The 10,913-nt window shown below is 45.1% G+C and overlaps 1 non-coding gene across 5 annotated transcripts; it reads right to left on the reverse strand.

Moving 5' to 3' along the window:
* Positions 1-2,070: 2,070 nt before the first annotated feature.
* On the reverse strand, positions 2,071-7,868 carry LOC109761526 (uncharacterized). 5 transcript variants are annotated; one of them, XR_012189595.1, is made up of 4 exons: positions 7,635-7,868; positions 5,666-5,811; positions 3,434-3,513; positions 2,071-3,361 (listed from the first exon to the last, which is right to left on the reverse strand). It is a non-coding gene; the product is annotated as an uncharacterized protein (transcript). The 5 variants fall into 5 exon arrangements; XR_006666500.2 differs by having other exon boundaries at positions 2,071-2,480; positions 3,205-3,513; XR_012189597.1 differs by lacking the exon at positions 5,666-5,811.
* Positions 7,869-10,913: the final 3,045 nt, after the last annotated feature.

A 10,913-nucleotide genomic window follows, 5' to 3' on the forward strand; every position in this document is an offset into this window, starting at 1 on the left:
GCCAACAAACTTGACGTCAATGATACCCAATATGATGGAACATGTAAAGGCAGTTCTTCACAAGACTTGCAGAAAGATGATGAATCCTATTCACCCCATAAGGTCCTTGCTCTAACTTGGCCCTTGATATGGGTATAGCATGCATATAATGTCCTGGAGTGCATCTACTCTGTTGCAATGCCTTGTGCTTCGTCTGCTGATCATGCATGTAAATATGGCATGCCTTCCTGTTTTTCAGTACCTATTCCATTAATGATAACATGTTTTCAAATTCAAGTACTGCCATTCTACTCTATCGCAATGCCATCTGCTTAGTTTGGACATCATGCTTCTCAATATCTTATGCATTGTTATTCATCAGTATGTACTTTATCTATCTACCATACCATGTTCTTTTTTTTACATTGAAGTGATGTTCTAGTGGTCTCTTGCAATGCCATCTTAGTTTCCCAGTCATACACGCTTATGTTGCCTTAGTGTTTTTCTGTAATGTATTCCGCTAGCATACAGTTTTACATTCAAGTAGTGTTTTTTACACTGTTGTCCTATCATATCCCTAGCTCTTACATCATACTCCCTCCGAACGGATTACATGTCGTAGAAATGGATAAAACTGGATGTATCTAGAACTGAAATACGCCTAGACACATCCATTTATTTCTGGATGGAAGGAATACATGTCAATATGTCATGCCTTTCTATTCTTCAGTACCTATTCCATCTTTGCTGTAGCATGTTTTATAATTGAAGTACCATTCTTCTATATAAGGCATGCAAGGGGAAGACGGCTATGTTAGAATCTGAAGGGTTACAAACCAGGTCTTTGCAAAAGATCCAAACGCCAGGAGATAATAAACCAACTCTAGTTTTCATAGATACTGCTTCAGCACAGAGAAACCCAACTCCCACTGATAATAAGCAGATTCCAGTAGCCAAAGAACTAGTCCGCTCCAGTCCAACAAAAATATGTCAACTTCATTCTAAGAAGCGTGTGCGTATCCTCGCATCATGAAATTTTATAGCATTCTGATCATATTTTCTACATGTTTCTTACCCCATCTCTCTTTTAGAAAATAAGGTTAAACGATAGAAGATTCCCTCCATTGGGATCGTATTCGAGGAAAGTATCTTGCGGGAATTCTCTGTGCTCCAATGCTGATGTAAGTACCTGCTGTATATCACTATATTTTTACATCAGCATGTATTTTGTTAATCGGTGTGAATCCAACCTTTATCTGATCTAAATTCAGTTGTAGCAAAATGTTAAAGGCGACAATGTTGATTTTTGTAAGGAAAACTGTCTAGTAGTTTTGCATACTGAGCTGCATGAGTGTACTATATCATATCATGCACATTACTGAATTGTAGTGCTGCTCTGGTTGCCCATTCATTCATTGTGTCAATGTTGCTTTCGTATTACCTTACCTGGCTGATGATAGATGTGCCATATTGTGTTAATTTGGTGTAGGTTGGTGTGGTCTGGTTGCCCAAATGTTTGTTGTGTCAATGTTGCTTTCCTATTATCTAACCTGGCCAATGATAGCAATGCTAGTGTGTTAATTTGGTGCAGGCTGCTGAAGATAAGAAGACAAACTCTGAAAACAGCAAGGCAACCCTATTGTTTCTTTCCAATAAATCTAGGCCAGGTAATATGGCAATAACTCATGATTAATTTGTTCGGTTCCCCCCTAATTTATGTTACTAGTAAACTTGCACGTGCAATGCACGTCTTGACCAATACAAAAAATATATAATGAGTAAATGAAATGATGAGACAATCAATATTATTTTCTGAGAAGCATCTACTCCCTATCATGCACACATAAGTAAACTATGAAAAACATGCATTCAAGATCACTAATATGTAATACTAGTTGAAGATTAACACTGTCCCATCTCCGTTGAGATGCCTTCACCACGATTATGTTCTCTGCTTCGTCATCTTTATCCAGAGTCATTACTTAAAAGTTATTAAGTTGTTCAATGATCAACACACAATATCAAAGATAAATAGTACGTACTTTCATGGGGAAATAGTTAAAAGCAAAGATACTTTTCTAGCAGTCTCAGAGTACCTTATACATAGTCATACTGCTAGGGTAAGAAAATAACAACATAAAAAATTTAATATTACATGAGTACATAGATACCTCATCGGCACACATGAATGCATCCAGAAATGACCCTGGATTGCCATCACAAGCCATTAAAACAGCATCCCAGTGTTGCAAAAAGGGTTGCTTGACAACCATTCTATTATTGGAGATACAAACCATTTCGAAACACTGAGCAAATCATGTCCTTCTAGAGATAAAAATAGAAATATAAGAGCCTCGATATGTCTGTTACCTGATTATCTTACAGCAAAGAAAGCAATATATCTGACTGCGAGGGTAAGTGAAATCTGTATGATTGCATCATCAAAAATATAGCCCATCCATAGTAGAGATGCAATTCCAAATGCAAGGCCCAGAGCAACGCTGGTCAAAGAAGATAGAGATTAGCATTGGTAGCATGGTTTTGTATCATCTAGTTTGGACCTACAAAATATTCACATACGCTCCAAGTGAAACTTCTGACAAAAACTTTATTATGGGCCCTGCATCAAAAGTTTTTTTGAGCACCATTCAATAAAATGACTCAATAGCAGCCCAGTAGAATGCAAGGTTATTTTAGTAAGAATACAGTCCAAAATAATCTTATAATTGTACATGGCGCAATTTGGTAACTATGCAATAACCCAGTGGTGGGTGCGTTGGCTATGTTTCAAAGTTCAGTCGTGGGCAGAATTATCATTGTCGGTTACTTTTTCCCGGATGAAATTAAAATGAGTTGCCCATTGCTTCTTCTTAAGAATATGCAAAGTAGGTTCATCCACACACATCCCACCCTGCCCCATCCCCAAACCCCTCTGGCCTTTTTTTCCTACATGGTGTGATTTTTTTTAAAATGAAGTGAATACACTTGTGTTAAATTTCACATACAACTGTACCAATATAATGTATACTTTTACATTTTAGTATGAAGCATACATTCTAAAGCCCAAATAGACTTGTCATCTGTATACTGAGTCAATCATTCCATTTTGATTCTCATGAATGGAACTGCTCCCAATAAAACACAGGAATGGGCATGCATACAGGGGGGAAAACACGCATTCTAAAAAATCAAAAGATGAAAAATTTGGGAGTCAAAGTAGCATACCCGTCGTTCATTAAGGATTCTCCTTTGATTATTGTACTGAAATTGTTGCTTGTGCCTAGGTCTTTCAGAAGAGCAATGATAGTAACATGACCGATTGCACTAAGCGTCCATTGAACAAGAATGATGTTTTCCAGTTCCAGGCATATGGAAAAGTAAGCTATGGCAAATTAAGCATCAGAACATTAAATTGAATGGCCTACGTCCGTTATCAATCCAGGCACATACATACCTTATAGCAGCGCCAAGCAAAAATGTTGAGATCACCACACCTAGAACAACAAGTAACACCATCTGCGCCATGCATTTCTTCTGCAAAGTAAACACTTTAGTATACACTGAATAATAATATATGCATCTGCGGTGCTACATATAACAGTTCAACACTAGAAGCTGACCATGTAAGTAAATCTGATGGCAACAAGCCAACAATTAATCACAACACCATCCCAACTTAGAGAACCATTTCTTTCCTACGGGCTGCTGAGTGCCATGCTGCGCCCAACCCACCGAATAATTAGTGTCATATGCCCCCGAATTGCAAAGCTTAGCAACCTGCTCGATAACCTAGCTTGGTGAGAGCCAGAGCAACTTACTTAGTGCTATCTCTCATTCTCTTTTCAACTTTCAAAAAAGTAATCTTGCAACAATGACATTGGTTTGCAGACCTTATTGCACCTCGCTTACTTCTTCATTCTTCTACCGTTTATTTGCTTGAGTTGCACCTCGCTTTTCTTTTTCCTATTCAATTACCCAGCAGTGAATCAAATCACTATTTAGGTGAGCCAGACATACAAAAATTAACTCTAAAACCAAGTATTCCTTTGACGCTGCGGGGTACGTGTGGTCATAAGCTACCATGTCAAACGGAGATCTGACCGATTAGCACCAAAAAATGGAAACGTGAGGATCCCTCCAACGTTACTGCTTCCCATGAAGCTGATTGAACACACCAAAAAAATCACCAGATTGATTTGATTTAAAGGTTCACCTTATTGATTTGTGATAGACGATCGGTGTCCGTACGGAGAACTGCGGGAGATCTTCGATGGCCCAGCCAGATGACGACATGGACGGCGACGACGGCACCTCCTACGCCGCGGCCGAGACCGGCGCCGCCTTCAGGACGACGCGCTGTCTGGGGAGGTGGTCCGGATGCGCAGTGCGGCTAGGCAAGGCGGAAACGAATGGCGGCAGGGCAGACCTGGGCGTCGCCGTCGTCGATCTGGTCTAGAGGAAGGCCAACAGTCGCGAGGGAAGGTCTAGCGGAGCTTGGTCCATGGCCATGGTTTCCTGCAGCACGGGAACGGAGAGAGGAAGAGAGATTTGTGAGGAGAGGGAGAGAGAAGGGAGGAGGAGGGCTCTGGCACGGCTAACCGGCGGAGGAGGGCTCTGGCACGGCTAACCGGAGGAGGAACATCTGTGGATCCAAGCCAGCTATCCCGACCCGGCATCGAAGGAGCGAGGCGGTGGTTCCTCTCACCCAGATCGGGCGTCCAGTGGCATTCCAACAACGCCTATCGCGGATGGCGTGGTAGTCTCCGGGACGCTCTCCTGTTCGCCCTCCTTGGCGCCGGCAAGAACCGCCGCCCTGCTTCGTCTACCCCCTCGAGCGGATCCACAACAGGTCGCGTGATGGTGCTGGTTTCCTGAGGCGGGCCAGGCGGCGGCCATGAAGAGCATGTGGGAGGTGCGGGCAGGGCAAAAGCACGCAAGCGGAAGAGAATGGTGGTGGCGGGGAAGGGGCTGGTGGGGGTGGGGGACGAAACGACCTGGTGGTTTGCGAGAGGAACGGGGGATCGTGGGCGGGCGTATGGTGGGAAGGGTATCGGGTGGTCTGCCTAGGCACGACCTTTTTTTTCTGAGGGTAGGCACGACCTTTTTAGGTATAAGCTAATCGTGGTTATAACCAATGGCAGTGGTGGGTAATTAGAGTGTCAAGTGCGTTTGATGCTATGAGATGATTTGGACCATCGGATCAACATGTTTCGATGGTTGAGATGATTTGGTTCTCCGCCCTTTCATGCTTTTATAGTGGTAGTAGATGAATCCCAGCATTAACACAAACTTGAACCTTCACCATGGCATTGGTAGAATCAGAATTCTTCTGAGTATTCAACTTCCATCCAGGGCTTGAAGATAATCCTAAGTTATCTCTATTCTGACTGGTTAGCCCTTCGTTTCAAGGAATCATCTTTTCATTTGGTAATAATGTCAGTAAAAGAACACACTGAAAGTCAACTTGGTTCTAGCCCAATGAAAATGCAAACCACTTAAAGTAATTGTTGGTCCTTTTTTGTGAGAATAATTGTTGGTCCCTTTAGTTGCCTATAGTTTTCTTTGGCATCCAGGATCTTGGGAAGAATTAATCCTCCAAGGTTTGGTGGAAGCGTCTAACTCTGAGAAGAATAACCAAGAGCTGAAACACCAGTAAGAACAAAGAAACTATTGAGGTCGAGCTTACCCTGCTAAGTTCATGTTGTCTCATGTTTGCAGCTGCTTCAATTGTCATATCCATGATGTGACGCTGCTTATGCAAGGTTATTAGAGTTTTCGTAGCATCTGCCTCAATGGTTTCAGCAAGCCAAATGCAGTTGTTCACCCTTCACACTGAGAAACATGACCGAATGAAATCTACGGAACAACAAAAATACAGGAAATTTAAATATATCAAAATATTTACATTTTTTAGGAAATTCGAAAGATTATTTCTAATCAGAGGGAAAAAAATACTGGTTGTGGGTTGATGTGCTATATACCCAAAAGGTACCAACGCTATAACAACAAGATGATGTAACTGCAAGAATAAATCATGTAAAAAAATGCAGAACTATTTTTGTCACTACCAACTACGACAACTTAAAAGTGCTTGCTTCCTGAGTTATCTGACGGTGACCATAAATAGTACCACTTATATTTGTTATGAGTGCTATGACCTAATCCGAACAAGATGGTGTTTCCTGAACTTCGTTTAGGTCACCCAGAACATAAGAAAAGTAGATTTGTCATGACCTGTTCGCTATCCATTAGTCTCCTATTGTTCAGATGGAAAGGGATGAAACTAAAAAGAAAATAAGAAAAGGTTTTTTAGTCACGGTAGTTCACATCTCGAGAAGACAAATAGTATATCTACTTTAAAAAAAATATAACCATCATCTAAGTTAGTATCTTTACACCCCATGTATTTCACAGTTAAACCTCATTCCTTTTGGACCCTACACTCATAACTTCAAGCAATTTATATGCTAATTCACAAGCATTAAGATGTTTGGAAGTAAATAGATTTTACCCTAACAAATGAACCGAAGTAGTGACAAGGACACCATATGATGGGCCATTCTGGTGTCACAGTTACCAAAAAGAGCAGATCTGATGACCACAGCATGCACTACCGGCAGATGTTCTGGAAGAATTCTTGAGCAAAGTGATAGAAGCACTACATCTTTCACTATGTGACTAACTAAATTTGGTACTTTGTGACCTGTAACAAATCTTATATGGAGCTAATAACTGCATGGTATTGTGAATATGATTTCTTACTATTTGACATGTTACCGTGTAGGATGTGCTTGCTCCTTTCTGTTGTGATCGAATTCTGATAAATGGTTTCATCTTCTATCAACTATTTTGTGCTTGCTCCTTTCTTAAATAGATTCCTAGAGAAAAGTTGTATGGTTTCCAATTCCAATGAATTTATATGTTCTATAATGTAATCATTAAACCATGCCAAGCTAGCAAAGCAAACGGAAAAATGCAAGATTGTCGTAACTCGGTTATACCAAAATCAATGTGGTGAACAAAAATTGAATACGAAGTGGTGAACAGAAATTGAGCTTGTATAATTGTCACAAACTAACCACAGCGGTGTTTATTGGGAAGTGTCCAGAACTCCAGACGCACTTAATGGAGAGGAAGGATGACCTGATAGGATGCAGCTCGCCAGTCCATCCTCGTCCAGTGAAGTCGCAGGGGCGGGGCTGCCTCAGCCCAGGAACGATTAAGGCCGAATAGGGGAGTCGTCGACATCATGGATGACTGCGAGGTTGAGGCGCTCGCAACCGACTGAGAGGAGTTGGGCTATCACAGCTTCCTCGAGCCGCAACAATGGAGTGTCGAAGTGGCGCAGGTTCGTTGGGGCATGGCAGTGGGCGTCAGGGCAGCGTACTGGGAGAAGAACGGGCCATCAGGGCGCAGTGCGGGAGTCGGGGCGGAGCACCGGCCAATCAATGACAGGGCAAAGCAGCGACGTCGAGACCTCGTTGGCAAACTACCAGTGGTAGTGGGAGTCGAGAAAGGGCGGAGGAAGGAAGCCGCAGGTGCATGTGCAGGTCGTACTCGTGCGGTGGGAGACGCGATTCGGTTCGATTAATTAACGGGGGGAAGCGGAGGAGAAGAAGGGGGGTTGGAAGGAGGAGGTTGGAGCGCGGCCGTACCTGAGGATGAGGACGAGCAGCGGCAGCAGCTGAAGGAAGCGCGGCGGCAACGGCGGAGGGAAATGCGTCCGACGGCGAAGGGGGACGATGATGAGGCTGCTGCGGCCAGGGGCGAGATAGGGAGGCAGAGGCGAAGGGCCGGGGCGGTGGTGGTGGTACTACTAAAAGCAAGGGTATGCGGCAGCATCGCGTCACCTGTGGGCTCACGGAAGGAGATGCGCGAGATGCCGCCCGTGGCGGCGTGGCGTGGGGAGTGCACTGGGGAGGTGGGGGTTGGTGGAACGGCTGGATCAGGGCGGGCGAGGGAGGGCAGGCGGTGGCAAAGGGTGTAATTTAGTAAACAAATTGTGTTTAGCGTTAAACATTGCAGCGTTCTGGAGCGTAAGATAATAGCATTGGACGGATCGGATGAATTGGTTCTCCGCCCTCTCGTGCTTTTATAGGGGTAGTAGATGATGCAGTGGTCGAGACACTCTCCACTATCAATAATACAAGCCTGCCAAAATCGTCATCTGAATCTGTTCAGTTTCCTCTATCTCGAATGCAACGGAAAAAATGTATGTTTGTGAACCAATTAATGGCTGAAGCAATGATGGAACTGGTGGAGGAATTAGAGCTGCACATTCGTGTGCAACAACAACTGATCAATGTTTTCAGAGACAATGTAGCAAAGCAGCAAGAACTTGCCCACATGCTTATGGGCGTCATCCGTGCTGAGGTTGCAGATTGTGACGTTGTAGATCGTTAGGTTCTGTTCATTTATTTGCACTGGCATCAATCTTTGATTGCCCAGTGGATGTAATTTCCTGTAATATATGCTAGATGTGCAACGTTTTTCCCTGTATGCCGTACCTTTGCTTGATCGGTTTTGGTCCTGTGCATAATTGCTTGTCGTAATGGACTCAAATTATCTAATTGGGCCTAAAGACATGTACGAACTTTAGTGGGCCCATTAAGTGAATGGGCCGTTACCAGGCCGAAAGTTAATGGTCGGCCCTCTTACCTTCCGGGTCGTTAACAGGCCGACATCGAAGCAGGAACAGGTGGGCCCATTTGATTTCACGGGCCGTTAACAGGCCGTTACTAAGGTCGGGCTACATATGGCCCAACTATATTGTGGGCCTTTAGCAGGCCGAAAGAGACAGCGGGCTCGTAGTGGGCCATGAAGAGCATGGGCCGCTAACATGCCGAAAGTCAGGTCGTATTGTAAATGGCCCAACTGTGTGGTGGGCCTTTAGCAGGCCGAAAGAGAAACCGGGCTGGTATTGGACCATGAAGAGCATGGGCCGTTAAAAGGCCAAAACTCAGGTCCGACTACAAATGGCCCAACTCATTTATGGGTCGTCAACAGGCTGAAAGACACACCGGGCCGGGAATTGGCCCAACACTTAAATGGGTCGCTAAAAGGCCAAAATTAAGGTCCGACTACAAATGGCCCAACTCATTTATGGGTCGTCAACAGGCTGAAAGACACACCGGGCTAGAAATTGGCCCAACACTTAAATGGGTCGCTAAAAGGCCGAAAGATGTACATCCTGAAATTGGCCCATCCCTTGAATGGGTCGTTAACAGGCCAAAATCACATCGGGCCGATATTGAGCCCAAATATATAGCGGGCTATTAACGGGCTCGAACTGACGATGGGCTGCAATGGTGTCAAATCTTTAACGGGCCATTGACGGGCCGAATTGGCACATCTCATATGGGCCATGGGCTTAAATGGACCTGACACAAGTAGGCCTTATATGGGCCGGCCTGCTAATTTTTACTGGGCCGGCCTTTTTCACCAGATGGGCCACTGTTGGACCGTGCCACGTGTCGACCTATCATAGGCGCCTCCTGTCTAATGAGTGGATGACATCTGTCCCAACGGTGAGCCAACACGTGTTTGTTGGAAATATGCCCTAGAGGCAATAATAAATGGTTATTATTATATTTCTTTGTTCATGATAATTGTCTATTGTTCATGCTATAATTGTATTATCCGGAAATCATAATGCATGTGTGAATACATAGACCATAACGTGTCCCTAGTAAGCCTCTAGTTGACTAGCTCGTTGATCAACAGATAGTCATGGTTTCTTGACTATGGACATTGGATGTCATTGATAACGGGATCACATCATTAGGAGAATGATGTGATGGACAAGACCCAATAATAAGCATAGCACAAAAGATCGTGTAGTTCGTTTGCTAGAGCTTTTTCAATGTCAAGTATCATTTCCTTAGACCATGAGATCGTGTAACTCCCGGATGCCGTAGGAGTGCTTTGGGTGTACCAAACGTCACAACGTAACTGGGTGACTATAAAGGTACACTACAGGTATCTCTGAAAGTGTCTGTTGGGTTGACACGGATCGAGACTGGGATTTGTCACTCCGTGTGACGGAGAGGTATCTCTGGGCCCACTCGGTAATGCATCATCATAATGAGCTCAATGTGACTAAGGAGTTAGCCACGGGATCATGCATTACGGTACGAGTAAAGAGACTTGCCGGTAACGAGATTGAACAAGGTATTGGGATACCGACGATCGAATCTCGGGCAAGTAACGTACCGATTGACAAAGGGAATTGTATAGGGGATTGATTGAATCCTCGACATCGTGGTTCATCCGATGAGATCATCGTGGAACATGTGGGAGCCAACATGGGTATCCAGATCCCGCTGTTGGTTATTGACCGGAGAGGCGTCTCGGTCATGTCTGCATGTCTCCCGAACCCGTAGGGTCTACACACTTAAGGTTCGGTGACGCTAGGGCTGTAGAGATATTAGTATGCGGAAACCCGAAAGTTGTTCGGAGTCCCGGATGAGATCCCGGACGTCACGAGGAGTTCCGGAATGGTCCGGAGGTGAAGAATTATATATAGGAAGTCCAGTTTCGGCCACCGGGAAAGTTTCGGGGGTTATCGGTATTGTACCGGGACCACCGGAAGGGTCCCGGGGGTCCACCGGGTGGGGCCACCTATCCCGGAGGGCCCCATGGGCTGAAGTGGGAGGGGAACCAGCCCCTAGTGGGCTGGTGCGCCCCCCATGGGCCTCCCCCTGCACCTAGGGTTGGAAACCCTGGGGGTGGGGGGCGCCCCACCTGACTTGGGGGGGAAATTTCCCCCCCCCCTTGGCCGCCGCCCCCCCCCCCCCATAGATGGGATCCCAGGGCCGGCGCCCCCCCCCCAAGGGGCCTATATAAAGGGGGGGAGGGAGGGCTGCTGTACCTTAGCCCCTGGCGCCTCCCTCTCCCTCCCGTGACACCTCTCTCTCCCGCTTGCGCTTGGCGAA

This window comes from Aegilops tauschii, chromosome 7, assembly GCF_002575655.3.
Source record: "Aegilops tauschii subsp. strangulata cultivar AL8/78 chromosome 7, Aet v6.0, whole genome shotgun sequence".
NCBI classification, from domain to species: Eukaryota; Viridiplantae; Streptophyta; class Magnoliopsida; order Poales; family Poaceae; genus Aegilops; species Aegilops tauschii.